This window comes from Pleurodeles waltl, chromosome 4_2, assembly GCF_031143425.1.
Source record: "Pleurodeles waltl isolate 20211129_DDA chromosome 4_2, aPleWal1.hap1.20221129, whole genome shotgun sequence".
Classification (NCBI taxonomy): Eukaryota; Metazoa; Chordata; class Amphibia; order Caudata; family Salamandridae; genus Pleurodeles; species Pleurodeles waltl.
The window spans coordinates 738,905,651-738,924,581 of record NC_090443.1 but is presented as its reverse complement, the minus strand read 5'-3'; the positions used below and the strand labels follow the sequence as shown (position 1 = coordinate 738,924,581).

The 18,931-nt window shown below is 43.2% G+C and overlaps 1 protein-coding gene across 3 annotated transcripts in view; it reads left to right on the top strand.

Moving 5' to 3' along the window:
• Window positions 1-18,931, top strand: part of DIPK1A (divergent protein kinase domain 1A) — a 419,807-nt gene that overhangs the window by 324,766 nt on the left and 76,110 nt on the right. The gene's annotated exons all lie outside the window — the stretch shown is intronic.

Genomic DNA, 18,931 nt, shown 5'->3' with positions numbered 1-18,931 from the left:
AAACGGGGCCCTCCCTTATACTCTGGGGCCAGAGGAGGGCGACATGCACCTCCTCTCTTTTATAGACAGGCCCCTCCGGGGACCGTGATTACTGGGGGCCCCCCCCAGGGCCTCAACCGGCCCTCACGAGGGGGGCCAAAGCCAGCAAAAACAACTTAGGGCAGAAGGGGGGCACCACACACCCCCTCCAGTTTAATGACAGGCCCCTCCCGGGACCTGCGATCTCTGGGAGCCCCCCCGGGCCTCCACTGGCCCTTCAACCAGGGGGGGGGGGCACAATAATGCCAGTTTTACCTAACAGCAGACAAGGAGCGTCCTGCTCCTAACGCAGAGGCCAGGGGAAGGAGGCACTCCCCGCGCCTTCCCCTGGTCCTGCCGTGAAGCCACAAGAAGATCGGACCCCTCCTGGGGCCCGAGCAGACACCCGCCTGCACCCGATGCGGTGCGCGAGTGTTCTTCCAGCTTCCCAGGCCGCTGCAGTGATCTTATTTAAAGGGGCACAATGCAGCAAGGAGCCTACAAGCTCCCAAGGCTCCATAAGCGCGCTGCAATCAGCGCTATGGCAGCCGCAACCACGGAGAAGCACCCCTCGTGAAGAAATGGATGCAGGGGTCAGGGGCCACAGCACCCTGCCCCTGGGGAGCAGAATCTTAAGACAAGGTCCTCAGGTGGAGGGCCTAGCTACAGGCCAGCACAAGGAAAAGGCAGCAAGTGGCAAGTCCAGCTGCAATCAGTGCTATGGCAGCCGCAACCACAGAGAAGCACCCCTCGTGAAGAAATGGATGCAGGGGTCAGGGGCCACAGCACCCTGCCCCTGGGGAGCAGAATCTTAAGACAAGGTCCTCAGGTGGAGGGCCCAGCTACAGGCCAGCACAAGGGAAAGGCAGCAAGTGGCAAGTCCTTCACAGTGACCAGGCAGGTCACAGGTCAGCACAGCAGGAGCAGTCCATGGCGGTTCCTGGTGAGTCCTTTCAGGCTTTGGTGTCCAGTTCCAAGATGATTCCAAGAGTCTCCAAATTGTGGGGAAAATTCCCCTGTACTTATAGTCAGTTCTTACAGTGTTTCACAATGATAGGGAGAGGAGGTTCCAGCCAGTTACAACTGGTTCTGGGAGTGCCCCCTCTCTCTTTTCAGCACAGGCTCCAAACATCAGTGGGGGGTTAACAACCCTATTGTGTTAGGCCAGGGCACAGTCTTTACAAATGCAGGTGTGCCCCGCCTCTCCCTTCTCTCAGCCCAGGAAGACTATTCAGTATGCAGATGCACCTCTGTGACACCTCCACCCTCCCTGTGTACAGGCTGTCTGAAAAGTATGCACAAAGCCCCAAATGTCACTCTGCCCGGACGTGGATTGGAGTCAAGCTGCAAAACACCAGAGTCATAAGCACAGATAAATGCGCACTTTCTAGAAGTGGCATTTCTGTGATAGTAATAAAAAATACACCCACACCAGTAAACAGCATTTATTATCACCATCACAACCATACCAAACACGCCTACGCTACCCCTCATAAATCAGACAATACCCCTTACACATAAGGCAGGGCATTTCTAATGCAATCCTATAAGAAGGCAGCATTCACAGCAGTGAGACACCAAGTTAGGCTGTTTGTCACTACTAGGACAGGCCATGCAATATGGCACATGTCCTGCCTTTCTACATACATGGCACCCTGCCCATAGGGCTAGCTAGGGCGTACCTTAGGGGTGACTTACATGTAGTAAAAGGGGAGTTCTGGGCCTGGCAAGTAAGTTTAGATGCCAGGTCCCTGTGGCAGAAACTGCGCACACAGGCCCTGCGCTAGCAGGCCTGAGACAGGTTTGAAAGTCTACTTCAGTGGGTTTCGCAAGCAGCGCTGCAGGCCCACTAGTAGTATTTAATTTACAGGCCTTGGGTATAGAGATACCACTGTATAAGGGACTTATAGGTAAATTAAATATGCCAATTAGGTATAAGCCAATCATACCAACTTTAGATGGGAGAGCACCTGCACTTTAGCACTGGTCAGCAGTGATGAAGTGCTCAGAGTCCTAGAGCCAACAGCGAGAGGTCAGAAAAACCAGGAGGAACGAGGCAAAAAGACTGGGGATGACCCTGCGTTAGGCAAAAAGTCCAACAGTATAGTTGAGTAATCTTGCAACAGTTGATCTTCCTGGTGCTCCTGGAGGAGGACGGGGACCAAGTGAGTGATTGACTCTCTCCTCGATGAAGACCGCCGACAGCGCATCTTTGAACAGCGACCGCAACATGCGTTCTACATATTTTTCTATTTTGTCGATTTACGTGGATTCTGGTACCCCGAGAATGCAGAGATTATTGTGCTGAGAGCATGCTTCAAGGGCTTAATTTTTCTCTTTTATTACTTTGAGGATATTATCCTAGCGGGGGAGGTGCTCTCTGGGAGTGGTCTGCGTGTCCACCACATCAGAGGTTCAGGACTCCAGATGATGTAGGCGGTCGTCATGCTTGTCTACCCTCTACTTGATGCGGTCAGTGAGGGTGTTTAGTAGATCTATCTTGAGGTCAGTGGAATAAAGACTGTTTTTTAAGCCCACCAGCATTTTCTAGTTATCTAGATCTTGCACATTCGTGGTTTGGGACACCTCCAAGAGGGACGCAGCGAGTTTCCCCATGGTGCACCGTCTGAGGAGAGCGTCGTATGTGCGGGTTCTCTATCTGCGGAACTCACACTGGGAGACCAGAATCTGTAGGCAGAAGGACCGCTTGGATCTGACACTAGGGGGCCAACTAATGTAGAAGTGGGGATGTCCAGCCCACCCGCAGAGTCCACGACTAGGCGAATGTTAGTGGATGGTCAAGGGGCGCTGCGATCTCATAGCATCCACTCAGAGCTCGCCTCACCCCCAAAGTCAAATAGCCTGTTGGGGGGCATGAACAGGTCACATCAGCTGGAAGAGAGGGAAGGAGGGTGCCTATGCCTATAATCAGCCATTCCAGCTGACAAGGGCTTTGTCCTCCCTTGGGGCCTCCCTTCACCCGTTCCCACCAGCTCATTGTGCTGACAAGGGGCCTCAAAGATGGTATCAGCTGTAAGGTCCCCAAAGTGGCCTCCCTCGCCTTCTGGGTGCGTGGCTCGCCCCCTCTGATCTCAGAATTGCAGCTCACAGTACTTGGCAGCACGGCAGGACCAGTGAGTAGATGGCAGACATGGGCCTCCTGCTCGCGTGTCCTCCAGCAGACGCCAGACCAGGAGGGGGCTCTGCAATGTGGCTCTCCTTAGCAGCAGTTGCAGTCCGGCCTCAAGAATCCCGCTGGGCCCCTGGCCTCCAATAGCACAGAGGTAATCAGCCAAGCACGCGGGCTCAACTCGCTGTTAGCAGTCGGCGACTCATGGCGTCAAAGTCATCTAGTTAGCAGGGATCCGCAGGCAGCACATCACTCCAGCAGTCATGCCAGGTCCGCAAGGATCTGCGCCGGCCCCCACAGCCGCAAGTCCATCTTTGGCCACACCGGGCCTCCAGTAAAGGAAGGGGCCTCTGCTTCACACCGCCTGGCACCGCTCAGGCCGGACGCCCCTCAGTGGCAATCTCTCCTCACAAGTCACAGTGGGATGCAATGGTGCTCACAGCAGTGCAGTCCCAGTGCAATTACAGGTGGCTGCTTCCCCCGGTCTGTTGGCCCCTGCAGGCTTTAGGAATCCATCATGGGGGTGACTTTCAGAGGGTAGCACCAAGGTAGCAGGTGCACTGTTGTAGAGTATCAGCAGGAGATGACCAAGGTCTTTTTAGGTGCATGGGAGGGGCCGCAAAAGCCCAGCAATATGTGCAGTAGGCTGCAGCTGATCTCAGCTCCTGTTGTCATCTCCGCCTTGCTAGTAGCATCTCCCACTGTTTCACCACTAAGGGCATGTCAAGCAGGCATGTGTGATGTCTGGTGCCCTGGCACTGTGGATATATGGTGGATTGTGCAGTCGGCCAGCAGAGCCTTGCTAAGTAATAGCTATCTTGCTGCCGGGCTCTGTATCCACCCCACCCCCTTGCTGTATCTTAAACATTCCACCATACATGGCTTGAATTATTCTTGAGATCCTTCTAGATACTAAAACTCGGTTTATGTGATAGGGTGAACACCAGGTCTAATAGTAGTAAGTTATTCTTTCGTAAATTAGTGCCATCTGTGCCTAAAAAGAGGGATCCAAATCGTAAATGTGAAGTTCATTTGGGGTGTAAATCTCAGAATCTCTTGAATGTATGAGTATATCTTGTCCCAGAACTGTTAGAATAACAGGGTAATAGACAGTCAAAGAACATCTGTGACACGTCTTAGCTATTTGTTTTACAGTTCTTTTAATGTTCTTATAACCACTATTGCAATGGACATGAAGACTCTAATATTGGTTAAATCAATATTAGTGTTGCTGTTACTCTTCTTCCTCTGTTGCTTTTCCTTCTTTCTTTTTTCCCTTTTTCTGGTAAGCATTGATTGAACTATATCATCATTCATATATTGATGAGAATATGAGCATTATGAAGTTTATCTGGTCAACATAAATGTTTTAAATGTTTAAATACCCTTAGTCCTTGCAACCGAATGATAAGGTCTTATGAGACATAGGCCCTCATTACGAGTCTGGCGGTCGTGGGACTGCCACATTATGACCGTGGTGGAGCTGCCACGGTCGGACCACCAACACGGCCAGTCTGCCACGAGTCGGCAGCATGGCAGTCCCGGTGGTTTCTCATCCTCCAGGGCAGCGCTGCCCATGGGGATTAGGAGTTCCCATCTGCCATGGAAAGGCTGGCGGAATGGGGGACTTGTGGGGACCCGTGGGTGGGCCCCTGCACTGCCAGTGCACTTGGCATAGGCAGTGTAGGGGGCCCCATGCACAGCCCCGTTGTGCATCCCACTGCCTGAATTATGTGCAGTGGAATGCGCAACGGGTGCTGCTGCACCTGCCACACTGCCACATTGGCAACTGCTCCATTAGGAGCCGGCATCAATGTTAAGGCCCTGCGGTGAAGTCCTATTAGGGCCAGCGAGGTTCAGGCTGCACAGGCGGTTTGAGGGCGGGAAGAGTTTGCCAGACATCCTTGCCGCCTGCCAAACTCTTAATGAGGGCCATAATCTCCAGTAATCTCGTTCTATATTTATCCAAATATTTACCATATCTAAGTTACAGACGTGTAGTGAAGATTTTCTTTGTGGTGTGTGATGAATATGCTTATCCTGGTATTTTTTTTTTATATAAAACCAATAAATGTGTTTTAAATTTTTTAAAAAAAGAATATTTTTGATTATCAGATTTTGATTTTTGATTACCAGAGCTTTTTCCTATTACCTATTGGCTAGCCGACCCGATCTGCGTAGCAACACTTTTAATTTATTGGTGCTAAGCATTAACACACCAAAACACTATTCATAGGTGACTTCTTAACCAAAACCTTTTTCCAACCATGCAGAACCTAGTATCTAATTACCTGACCAACCGGAAAATGCTGAGGGATCTTGCCATAGTTAACCTCTAGACATTCTAGAATACCATACAAAATGAAAGAAAAACATTTTTATTGCATTTACATTTGAATTACCAAATGAATTTTAGTGTGCTAAATTAAAGTTGATGAGGCTAATGAAGCTAATGGATGCAAACTGCAGTCTGCCATTAGGGATGTCCGAAGTCCACGAATATGGCAAATTTTGTCTCTGATGCTGAGTTTTAATTTCACCAATCAGTGCATTCTGCAAGCTAGTCTTTCATAATTTCATTTTACCTAATTGGACGAACACCCTTAATAGTGATATACAAAAGTCCAGATAGATAGATAGATAGATAGATAGATAGATAGATGCACATTTCAAAGTATTCATGCATACAAATGTTAACAGCAAAGTAGGCAAGCATTAGGTGGCACGACATAGAAATGACGTATCTGTTAGCAGTGATTTTTCTAAGGAGAGAATACAGATTGAATGAACATTGATTCAATTGTACTTTAGGCACTTCAAATATGAACTAGTCGCAGAAGGACTAAATATTAAGTAAACTTGGGCTTGAATATTTCCAGCACCAACTAGGCAGCCTTCTGTCTGTCCAGTGTCCAGATACTCCTTTGAATGGTCAAACAGTCATTATCTGCCTATGTACCTACTTGCAAGCCCTTTAACAGAAGTATGTGTGTTCAGTGGGTCTAAACAACGGTCTTTCTCCCTTTGGTTTGTGTGCTGTGGTTGCTTTATGTATTGGTCAATGTGCTGTGGTGCGTGTAGTTATCGTGGTGGGTGGGTGTCTGTTGATGTCAAAATTTGTCTTGTTATGAATGCGCCATACACAGACACCAGAGCTTTTGGTAATATTTGTTATTTTTATGCCCCTTCTTTGGTTGAGCACAGCAGCGTGCAAGCGCTGCTTTTCGATGTGTTGGTTTGTATCTGGGCTTTTAACCACGCCCACCACACGCCCATCACTATCACTCGTTCATGGACTTGCCCTTCAAAAATACTTTACGTTCGTTGGTAAATGTTTTACGTTTGTCCCTCCTTGGTGCAGTTTAGTTACCGCCTTGGACATCGCTCCTGTTACATGGCTAATTGCACTTTTGCAGATATTTTTGACTGCGAGCGAACTTCTTTTTCCCTTTGTGCACTGCTTCACACTGATCCCGTGGCGCTTTGAATTGGCTTGCTTATGTGAAACTGTATTACTTTTCACATTCAATTTATGTGACAAGAAAAGTCCGGTTAAGTGTTTACAACACTAATAGCTCTAACTCGAGCAAACGCAAGACCCATTGCATTGCAAATGCTTGTTTACCTTCTGCTTACTCACTGTTATTGCCCAGTTGTACAGTTTTAGCATTGTTTCGTTCTGATTCTCTTCTGCCTCCGTCATTAGGAAAGTAGTTTTGTCTCATTAAATTTTGGTTTCTTTGAACCAAATTTTATATTTTTCCGTGAAGCAGTCCTCTGTTCACTCGTGACTTCACGTGCTTATGGATTTCCTTTTATAAAGTAAGAATTGGCTTTTTTTTAATTGGTGGGCTTTATAAGTAATTGAAAATCCATTGTGTCACTTTACAAAAAATAAGTAAAATAAATTGAAGTTGTCCTAGTGCGGCAATTTTCATAGCTGTCAACCAATGCAATGTTTCTAGATTACTCGTTTTCAGAACAAATCCTATTCATGCTGGCACAAATACTTTTACTTTTCCTATTGAAGAACTGGCCTCAGAGCGTTGTCCTAAGCTCGAAAACCCAGCAGGTTAAAGGCATTGGTGTGATCATTTCCACCCGTTGATTTTTAGTTGTCTAATTGAGAGGATTATATCCAAACAGAAGTGCGAGCTTGCTTTACCGAAGGACTCAAAGTGCACCTCACTGAGGGATCTAGTAGTGCTGCAATGCATCCGGGTTTCGTTTTATTCTCCAATGGGAAAAGGATCGCTCCTTCGCAACAGATCGATAATGTTTGATCTGGTTGGTAACATTCTGTAATGGCATTTGCTAGCTTAAAACAATAGAATGTTATGACACCTTGAGAAATCCTCAGTTGGTAAGAACCCCAGGTTCACGTATTGACCTCTATAGCTTTTGGTTGCCTTGTGACATGAAACTACGGGCCAGGTATGAATTCCAGGTGTAAACAAGGACAAAGCCCTTCAGTCAGCCATAGGATTACTGAAGAGCAATACTGGCAAAAGGCTTGATTTTAGTGCCAGTGGAAATTCCTTTACAGTACTTGCCTTGATATTCATTAAGTGAAGAACATCACTACTTGTCTAAAAATGTGTACAACGCAGTTAAAAGCAAGATTTGCATCTGTATCAAATCATTTACATGTATTATGCAACCACCACCAACAGTGCTTTTGAAAAATTAACTCGGAAAGAAACAAAAGAATGTAAAACAAAGTTTAAGCATAAACCTTCAGTGAAGCATATATATTTTTTCTTTCCTTTTTAGAGGAGCTCTTTTGGGAGTACAGGATCAAAATTATTGCTTAAATAAATTCAATGTTTTATGCTGGGTTCTGTGGAGTGATTGTCCATATAACACATCAGCCTAGAACATCGAATTTATTAAAGCAGTATTTTTGGTCCTATACCCCAAGTGACAGAACTTAAAAAGAAATGATTTCTCCTCTCCTAATGCATCCTCTGGGTTCTTGCGCAATGTCTGATAATGTGAGAAAGGAGAAAAATGATGCTACGTTTGAAGTTATAATATGTGATTTTAAATGTCTTCATTGTTCTTAATCATTAATTTGCATGAAGAAGGCCCATCACGTGGAATTTGCATGAAGAAGACCCATCATGTGGTTTGTCTAACCACATTAAATGATTCACTGGTTTGCATAATTGTTAGCTCTTTACCATGGGCAGTCAGAGGCATTGTGGTCTCCAAAACTCTATTAATGCATGGCCCTTTCAATCAAATTCTTAGATATTTAAGTTGGTCTAGCAAGACTGCTTAAAATGTTCTGTTGTAAACCTAAGGGTTGTTGTTAGTGTACAGTTTAAAATTTGTTGCAATATAAACTTTTGTTCTTGTGAAAGCCTGAAGGATTCCTAATTAATGTGATAATATTTGTGCCCTGCCTATAGCTTTAATTTACTCATTCCTGTGGTGCGTGTGGGTACAGACTGCTTGAGCTGACTGTTGGCAGTGCTTATGAGATCAAAACAGGGCTTGGCATATGTCCATTATGTTTACATTAGGTCATTGGTGCTGTGGGTTTGTACATCGTACTCTGGTTTTCTAAATCACTATTTCAAATACATGAAAATGCGTGGAATAACCATTCTTACTTGTGTATCACAGGCATACGTTTTATGAAGTAGCCAGACATGTGGGCTTTGCCATTGCTTGTTGATCACTTTTTTCAGGCAAGTTTGTTTGCATTTGTGCAGCATCCCTCTGTGGCTAACGTCTGAAACAATGAATAAAGTTGCTGGGTAGGTAAGAACTATTTTGCTGAGACATGATTTGAGGATTATGTCCTGATATAGTTAATATTTTATGCCCCTTTGATTTAAGGAAAACGGTTACTAGTTACGTTATTGCTTCTGAGCAGTTCACTAAAAAGATAATCTCTTCTTGACCTACAAATACCTGCACGTGTTTGCTCTTGTTACCTTGAAGTAACAAAATGGGATGCCACTCTAACTTACAGTGCTGATGGTTTAGTGATCAGTCATGTTTGCATATTTGCACATATCTGAGAGAGAGGATGCAGTTTATCACCATGTGCTGTGGCTCTGGAATGAAATATCCCTGCAGAGGTGGCAAATGTTGTCCCTGATGATATCCCGTACTCTGTTGGACATTTATTGTTTGGATTGATAGTTGAACTCTAGCTAACACATGCTACTTGTCAGATGGATACATTTACCTATTCCTAGAGTTTCAGTCAGCAGCACTTTGCAGTCCAGGACTTGTAGTTTTCCCTTCAGCATTGCATTTTTGGATTTAAAATCTTGTAATGCAAAGTGCTATTGGCAAGAAAAACAGAATTGGCTAAATATATCACAAATAGCATGGCCCTTCTCTGTAATATTATAGAGGTTATCTGTGTGCTGTACTACCAAGAACCACTACATGCCTTGCAGCTTGAATTTTGATTATTAGAAGAATTTGTGTCAAATGTTTAGATATGTCAAAAAATCATTAATTACAGTGATTTAATGTGGAAACTATGATGGCTGCTACAGCTGATCTCCTGCTCTCCTCTAAAAGAAGGGGGCGAATTGGTCTAATGTTGTCCATATCCAAGGTACAGGAGGAGACAACAGTAGAGAGTCCTGAGTATGCATCATGGATTTAGAGACTAATTTGATTCCAAGGCTCTTAAGATTATTCCTTGGTTGATTAAATAAGCCTGGGGAAGTTGGCCAAAGTGTGGAAGACTAAGCAAGAGGGGGCTTACCCATTATTAAGGTATGTTTTTTCTTGTTGATATTCAACCATCTGTTGTCCCTTCAGTTTTTCACGTTGGATAGATAATGTATTAAGATATCTTGATTTGCATTTAGGTGGAACAAAATATCAGACTTTTGCATAGCTATAGAATTTGTACCCAGAACTTCTGATTAGGTATGCAAGATGTAAAACATTGACATAATGATAAGGAGAGATTATGGGTCTTTGAGGGAAACCATGATTTAAGGCGTATGAAGAAGGTGTTAAATTATTTAGAATGAGTCTGAAATTTATCGTAAAAATTGATCTTTCATAAAAGTGAAGAGCCATGAAAAGGCAAAATATTTGATTTTGCAGCTGACAATGTTAAAGATCACTATTTTGTGGTCGACAGTACTGAATGCTGACGATAAATCCAGTAGCATCATTGCACTCATATTATAGCTATCAGCTGCCATGTAGAGGTAATTCAAGACTGACACAAGCAGAAGTAAATTCAATACTGCTATTGGAACGGAAGCCTATTTGTGCCTTATCCAGTACAGAATATCCCTCAATAAAGGTTTTTAGTTGCTTGGCCGCTCCACTTCCCACATTTTTTGTTTTAGTTAGTAGAAGAGTGATGGGATGATGATTAGACAGACATTGTCGGGGAAATTTAAGTATCCCTGCAGGTAATGATTTATATTTGTCCCTTTGTTTTTGTTTAGATATTGGTGCAATACGGTCAGCAATTGAGGTGGACTAACAAATGTATTCAGAGGAAGGGAAGTAGAGGGAGCGTAAAAAAATGTCTGTCAGAAGTTTAAGTTCAAACTTATGCTTCGGGCTAGGAATCGCTGGAGGAATTTGCTTAAGGAGGAGAGAGCATGCGTAGAGAATAGGTTAACTGGAAGTAGTTGGAGGGGAGAATCAAGATATGTAGACAGGATAAAGGAGTAAAAGAGTTATTCTTGATACATTGATGGTTGTTGTTTTGTAAGATGTTGGGTGGATCTTAAGGTCATAGCGGAGAGATATCATGGGTTTGAGAGCATATGAAAGAATGTAGGAGTGCTTCATTAAATGTCTGTGGGTTTTGCTGAAGCAGAACTGATTGATTATTTTTGTTTTGAGAGTAGTAGTTGTTTTAGAGTTTTTGAAGGATCTGAAGTTGTTCAATGACCTGATTCCTTTAGGTGGGTTGTTCCAGAGCTTCTTTCCTGCTACTGTTAGGGTTTTAACTCAGAATATTCTTAGTTTCCATTTTGGGATTATCAGTTTGGAATATAGAACAATTGCTGTTATGCTGTTAATGGAACTTGAAGAAGTCTAATAGGTATCCTGGTAGTGTCCCATTGATGACTTTCTACATAAGACAGAGAACCCTGTGTTGTATTTGTGTTTAATGGTTAGCGAAGATAGATGTGTTCTGTAGTCTGAAAATGATCCTCATGGCTCAGGTTACACCATGTAGATTTGCAGTGTCTGAAATATTTATATATATATTGCAATACAGTAGTATAGTTGGGAAAGGACAACTGCTTCGACCAGTAGTTTTCTTTGTGGATGGTAATGAAAGGGCTGGTTTTAGGTATGGCATATAGGTGGTAGTTCATTGGCTGATAATCGCTTAATTTCGAGCACTGAAAGATAGTAGTGCATCAAAAAGGACTCCAAGGATGAGCACTATTACTACTTATAGTGCTGTCTGAGTGATGGAGGGCATGAGATTTTTGAAAGAGAAAATTATTTAGTCTTAAAGTTTCTGCTTATCACTGTTTAGGAACAGGCTATTGCGATTCATCCATTGCTTGATGTTAGGAGGCATTCAATGAACACTTCTGTGTTGGATTTGTTGTTTAGGTATACTGTGAGATGGGTGTCATCCACGTATAACTAGCATTTGAAGCCTTTGAAGTAGATCAGTTGGGCTAGTGAGACAGTAGATTATTAATCCTTGGGGACACCACATATCATGATGGTCGACTCAGAGTCATCTACATACTGTTTTATTTGCTACTTTTGTTCTTGTAGTAAAACTTTAAGCTATTCCCATGCTTTTCCAGTAATGTTAAACCAGAGTTTGAGGCAGTTCAGGAGAGTTTCATGACTTGCAGTGTTGAATGCAGCAGGGTGCCACCGGATGATTTTGGTATTTTAAGGTTCGTGCTTTTTCTCTGATGTCCATCCCCTTACAGTAAGTATCTCTTAACACCCAGACTGCACGCCAGGAAGCATTGTAAGTAGTTTTGGAGATCATTGGCTACCTGTGTGTCAGTGGTCATTACCAGAAAAGGGAGTTGAGACTGGACAATAGTTGCTTTGAGTGGAGGTAAAGAAATTCATTTTTTTAATAAGGAAAAACAGTAACATATTTTAGAGCATCAGAGAAGTGACCTCTTTGCAGAGATACCCTAGTGATGCAAGTGATATCTTCGGCTAAAGCTGCAGTATTTCATTTTATGAACCTTATGGGCCATGCATCAAGCAATGATTGAGATGGTCTCATTTTTTTATACTTTTTTAATGTCTTTGGCTGCAATTTGCTAGTTTGGTGGCTCAGTGGACTAGAGTGTGCACTCCAAGGATCTATATTTGATCTTATGGTCAAGGGTTTGAATCCAGGGGGGTCCACTCAGCCTTTCATCCTTCTGACGTCGATAAAATGAGAACCATTCAGTTAGGCAACAATAAACATCTTTTATTTCAGCACCAAGAGACCCAAGACTTGGGACTTGAGACATCGTTCAAGCTTTACGAATATACATTACTTAGGTTATGTTATGAGATCGAAGGAATTAAAACGGAGTGGAGGTGGTTCGGAGATTGGGCCATTCACCGGAGTAGACTAGGGACTATTTGGGGATTTTGCAAATATCTTAGATTTTCTAAGGAAATTAGAAAGCTAGTTTTTTGCACATTGTTTCGGAGATTTGGTTGGAATGTTTGGCCTAGTGTTGAGAGATGACAGCTCTTTGTATATTTTAAAGAGTTTGTTTGGGAATGTCCTGCTAGGGAGATGCCATGATTTAAGAAGGATTTCTTAGCGGCACAGATTTCTTTTATATTTGGTGTGATGTGAATTACAGACTTGTTTTGTTGGTTCCCTGCAGGTTTTCAGGTAACATCGTTCAAGCCTTCTGCCTGCTTTTTCCAGCTGGGTAAGGTTGTGATTGAACAAGATTCTGGATGTGTTAATTTTTTTTACTGAGACTTTTTTTAGGATTTACTGGTGCAGGGAGAGCGAGAATCACCTTCCATTGTGGAGTATAATTGGTTTGTGATGTGGTCAGAGTTGCTTGAGATCCCCACTTTATAGTGAGATGTATAGTACGCTAAGGATAGAGCATTTGATTCCTCATTTTTGCTCTCCAAACAAAATATATTTTCCATCTTATAGATGTATTTAGGATACTGGTGAAATCTACATCATATGTTGAAAGTTCCTAAAATCACTCAGTGTTTGGACTTAATTTTAAATGTTTTGCGACAATGAGACGTGCTAGCTTAATTCGACTTCCATCCTGGTCTCATTGTAACAACCGAGGATGCTATAATTAGAAATAATTATAGCCCCAAGCCGCACTGTGTATAATGGGTGATAACCCTTAGAACAGCATAGACTCTAGTGAGGAAACTTTTTCAAAGGAATTTATTACGAATTTCAGTTTGATTATTGTATAACTCATTGATTCAGTATAAATTTATATCCCATTGTTCTATCATAGCTCCCAATGCATATCGGACAGTTTGTCTGTTCTTCATCTGGGGAATATTTTATAACGGGTATAAAATGTAAACCATGGTTGGTCTTACATAGGAAAGCAAAAACCATCAGCACGTAGAAGCACAATATAGTCTCCCAACCAAAAACGATAAAAAACTACTGCATGCATTAATCACAACTATATTGACTGTCTTTGATGCCTCGTCAAATTAGAATAATATCATCTATGTAACTTGTGTACATTACTAGACCATCCAGCCAGGATGTGCCTTTGTAAATGTATTTGTCCGCAAACAGCGTCATACATGCATTGGCGTAGCACAGTGCTCCAGACAAACCTATGGAATTTCTACTGGTTTGTAAATAAAATCTTGCTGCTTAAAATACCTGTGATATAGGCCAAAGTGTAGTAGTTTTAAAATTAACAGTTTGGTAGCTTGTGTGTCATCTGCGTTCAGCAAAAGCAATTCTAATGCTTCCAAACCCATAGTATAGGGAACCGAAGAATATAGTGAGTTTACATCAATGGTACATAATAATTATTCTGTGTCAGAAGCTATGTCAGGTTGCATAGTTTGTTTAACTGTTGGTGGTATATTTGACATAAGAAGGAGCTTGTTGTATTAATTGTTGCAGAAATGTATTGATGTGTTTTCCTGATGGGTTCATGAATTGAACCACAACTGGAAACAATTGGTTGAAATGGAGAATCTTATAAATGTCTGTGTACTTTGGTTATCATGTAAAGGCAGGTTTGAAATTAAAAATTAGTGGTTTTAAATATATTTGTGTTGTTGCTGATCAGTGAGAAATCTTCAGCTTGGTAGAGGATGCCTTGAAGAATCAACTTGATGGAATCCTGATATAATTCCAGATATTTGAAAATATCATTGATATGCTCATTCACTTTTCTTGTATAACATGTGGTATTCATTAGTACCAGTGAACCATTTTTGTCTGCAGTTTTAATTATTTCTTGTTTCTTATCCAAAGCTACAATGGTGGCTCAGTCTTTCATGATTTGATTGATTTTCTTATACACTAGAAACATAAGTTTCTTTAAATCAGATTGTATCAATGTTTCAAAATTGTCCAATGTCTTATGCAGTGTGGGTGCCAATAAAGTATTCTTCTTTTTAAACTCTTTGTATATGCTTTGAGTTGTTCATCCATTTGTAAAGAATTTAGATGAAAAAATACTTCCCAACGGAGTGTTCTCATGAATTTAAACATGGTTAATTTGCTTTCCAGCAAGGATCTGTCATGGTGTTCCCCGGGGCTGTGGGGGTTCCTGGGGTGCGGGGCGCACGGTCCCCCTGCTCATATTACATTATTTGCCTCTTGAGGGTGTGGGTCCTCGGGGCTGTGGGGGAGGCCATCGGGTCCCTGGGGCAGACAAAAAAGTGCCTTCCTAGGGGCCCATTAAAAAAACAAGTCCACGCTTGTTTTTTTTTTTTTTTACTCTGGATTACGCGAATTTGCTGTAAAAATGTAAACAAAATTATTTTTTGCCCTGAGGGGGTTCTTTTGGGACCCAAGCACCAGAGCTAAGGGATCAGGGTATGCGTACCCTGTTCCCTTTTGTATTTTTTTTATTCTTTTTTTCAGGGATTCAGCTTTAGCTGAGTCCCAAGCTGGCTGCCAACACTTTAACGGATTCCTTGTTGAAGTGCTGGCAGCCAATCATATCTCAGCACGAGATTCGGAGGGGTCACAAATCCTTCCTGTCCCTAGATATACAAATTTGGATTTTCTTTAATTTCTCTAAAACCACTGAACGGATTTACACAAAACCATAGAAATTCAGCAGTTATAGTTAGTTATTTCATGTAACTGTAGCTGATGGCCTAAGGTAACTATAACTAGTGCCCAAGCCATGCACAGTGTTTTCTTCCATAATTTAACTTCTAATATTTCATTGATATTTTTATGATGTTATAAAAGTTGTCATGGGTGCTGTAATATCTGGGGCAATTAGCAGTGCATGGCGAGGGTGCGGGCTATAGTTACCTTAGGCCTCGAGTTATAGTTACTTGAAATAACTGATGAATTTTTATGGTTTTGTGCGAATAAATTCAGAACCTAATTTTAACGTCTCTGCAACCTTTGGTTTTTTGAGGGAATTTCTAAGGTTTTTTTTAAATTCTAACTATAATGTCCCTGTGACCTTTGGGTTTTTTTCAGTGAATTTCTATGTTTTAATTTTCTTTTCATCACTATACGTTAACCCAACTACCACCACACACGGCCAAACCCCTAACCACGCAACCCCATGCTGTGCATGGCCTTTGGCCATGTGTAGCCAGAGTTGGCTGCAGGGCCTATCTCTCTGGGTGTGAGAATAGGTGTGAGAGGGTCTATGTGGGCGTGAGAGTGTCTGATTGTGCTCCAATAGATGAAAGATGCATTCACCTCCATAAAGAATTTCAGATAGTTTTTTAATACGGAAACGGCACATAAGCGCACTTGCTTTGTCTTTGCCAAGGCCAGGAGTTAGGCTTATTTGTCCTTTCCAGAAGTGGTGCTTCAACTGGGACCCCTGCAATGCTTATATTTGTAAGTGCTTCCTGTTGAGGTTTAATTTCTGTGAAAGGAGCATAATGGCTAGAACAGAAGTTCACCTGCTTGTTTATCCACAGATTTTCACAAAATGTCTACCCAAAGGGATCATTTTCTACTGGTTAGGTAGTGAGTGCTACGTCATTGGATTCATGCCCATTGTAGGGGCAGGGGCCGAATGGCCATGGGGACCACATTCCCTGGGGCCCAGCCATGTCACCTTGGTGCCCTCCAGTGCACCAATTCACCATTGTTGGGGACTGTGGGGGAGGCTGATGGCCCCCACAGCCCCGGTCGGCTCCTCGCTTCCTGTGGGAGCCAGCCTTGTTGTCTGTACAGGCAGGGAAACAGAAGAAACCTCTGCTTGCAGCAAGTGAGAGCTGCTTGACAGCTCTCACTTGCTGCAAGCAGAGTTTTTGCTCTGATTTAGCGGGAGCTGTCAAAGCTCCTGCCAAGTCAGAGCAAACAGCTATGTCCCAGGGGTGGGCACCCTGGGACATAGCAGGAACCAGCCCTGGGGGGGTGGCCATCCTCACGGCCATTATTGGCTCCTCAGGGGGGGGGGCTTGTGGCCCCCTTCACCATTACAATTTACCCTGGGAAGGCTGTGATCCCTGGGGGCCGGGGGTCCACAGTGGACCCCTATCTTCTTTCAATTTAGCCGTCCAGGGGCCGTGGTTGCCTGCTACCCTGAATTTCCATCAGTAGCCCCGGGGAGGTGGCAGGCTGAGGGGGGATGCATGGCCCCCCTTAAATTGTCAGAAGTTGCCCCAGGAAGGTGGCGGTTCCCAGGTGTGCGGGGGTGGGGCAGTGCTGCCCATCTGCATTTAATTAAAGTTGGACCCTGGGAGGTGATGGTCCCCTGGCCTGCGGGGAACCGCTGCATATTACTTGAAAGTTGGCCTTGGGAAGGTAGCAGTCCCCGAGGCTGTGGGAGGGGGCGTGGGAGCATGTGGCCCCCATATACAATGATGATTAGGCCCCGGGGAGATGGCGGTGCCTGGAGCATGGGCGGGCCCAGTGGGCCCTCCATTACTCCTAAGGAGCCCTGGGGAGGTGGCCCTCAGAGGGGGGGCCGTGTGCATCCTCCTTTACTGTAACATGCCCCCGAGACCTGATCCATACGTCTGCTTCATTAAAACAAGTGCGGAGCGAATTTGCAGCAAGAATTATAAAGAAAAAGCTTTTTTGCCCTCTAGGGGGGTCCGTACCCAAGCCTCTGTTCTATTTTTTTCCACCCAGAGTCCCAAGATGGCTGCCAACACTTCCATGTTGAAGTGCTGGCAGCCAATAAGATCTCAGCACGAGATCAGGAGGGTTCGCTGAGCCTTTGCGTCCCTATAAATACAACTTTGTATTTTCTTTAATTTATTAAATACTACCGAACGGATTTACACCAAATAACGAACAGGTCATTTTTGTGGACCAAGAGCTACCTTTCTGACAATTTTGGTGTAAATCCATTCAATGGTTCGTCCGCTATTCCTATTCAAAATAGCTATGGAAAAATTTATGTGGAAAATACATTTTGGGACCCTCCAGCCCCCCTTTTTTCTCAGCCCCACTTGACAGATCACCCTGAAACTTTCCAGACAGTAGCTAAATTGAGCGTAATAGTATTAGGGAAAATTTTGTGAAGATTCATCAAACGGCGCCAAAGTTATTGTTTATATCTGTGAATGCTTCCTACTGAGGTTTATTTTCTGTGACATGCACATCTTGCCAGAATGAAGCCGAGTCCCAAAATGGCTGCCAACACTTCCTGGTTGAAGTGTTGGCAGCCAATCAGTTCTCTGCATGAGATCTGGACTATTCACGAAGTATTCACACTTCTAGATATATAAATAAATTTGGATTTCCTTTAGTAACTTGAAAATTACTGAACAGATTTACACCAAATATTTTTTTTAAAGCATGATCTGCGGACCAAAAGCTACCTTTCTCGGCTCCCACTTGACTGATCACACCAAAGCTTTCAATGAATAACAAGACACTTGGGAACACTTTTTGGGGACATTTTGTGCAAATTTGTCAAACAACGCCAAATATAATAGCCAAGTCAAAAACTGCTTTTTCTATGGAAACTAGGTCCTAACTATACTAATCTGCGATTGCCAGTAGGTAATAATATGCATACTGATATTTACTTACATCTTTTCACTCCTATGAAGGAAGACTATTCACATTTACCACATTAGATGACTCAGTCGTTTTTTTTGTATTGTATTACCTAATTTTTGATCTCTAAACGCAATATATTTTTCTGTCTTCTAGAGGTATGTAGGATGCTGGGGAAATCCACAGGGTAATATATTGAAGGTTCCTAAAAGCAGTTCGAATTTAGATTCAGTTTTAAACTTTTTGTGACGTTCAAATGTGCTGGCTTAGTTGACTCTCCGTCCTGGGGCCATTGTAACAATTGTAGTCCTAAATCGCACTCTGTATAAGGGGTGATAACCCTTTGACCAATGTAGACTCTTTTTTTTTTTTTTTTTTTTTTAAACCATTTTTGAGTTTTTGTGCTATTCAGTTCAGAGAGCAGCGCAATCAGTACAAATGTTGCAAGCGTTACAGCAGTGTTTATACAGGCATTGTACTGCTTAACCTGTATACTTGTGTACATTTTCGCATAATTTTCTGGCAGGACTTGTTGAATTAAAATGATAACCAACCAAACTGAGAGCCGTAGTAGCACATAAGGGTACGCTGTAGTGATATATACAGTAGTCTGTCACTAGTCTTAGCAGTGGCTCAGAGAGTTTTCACCATGATAGAGAAAGCTACGC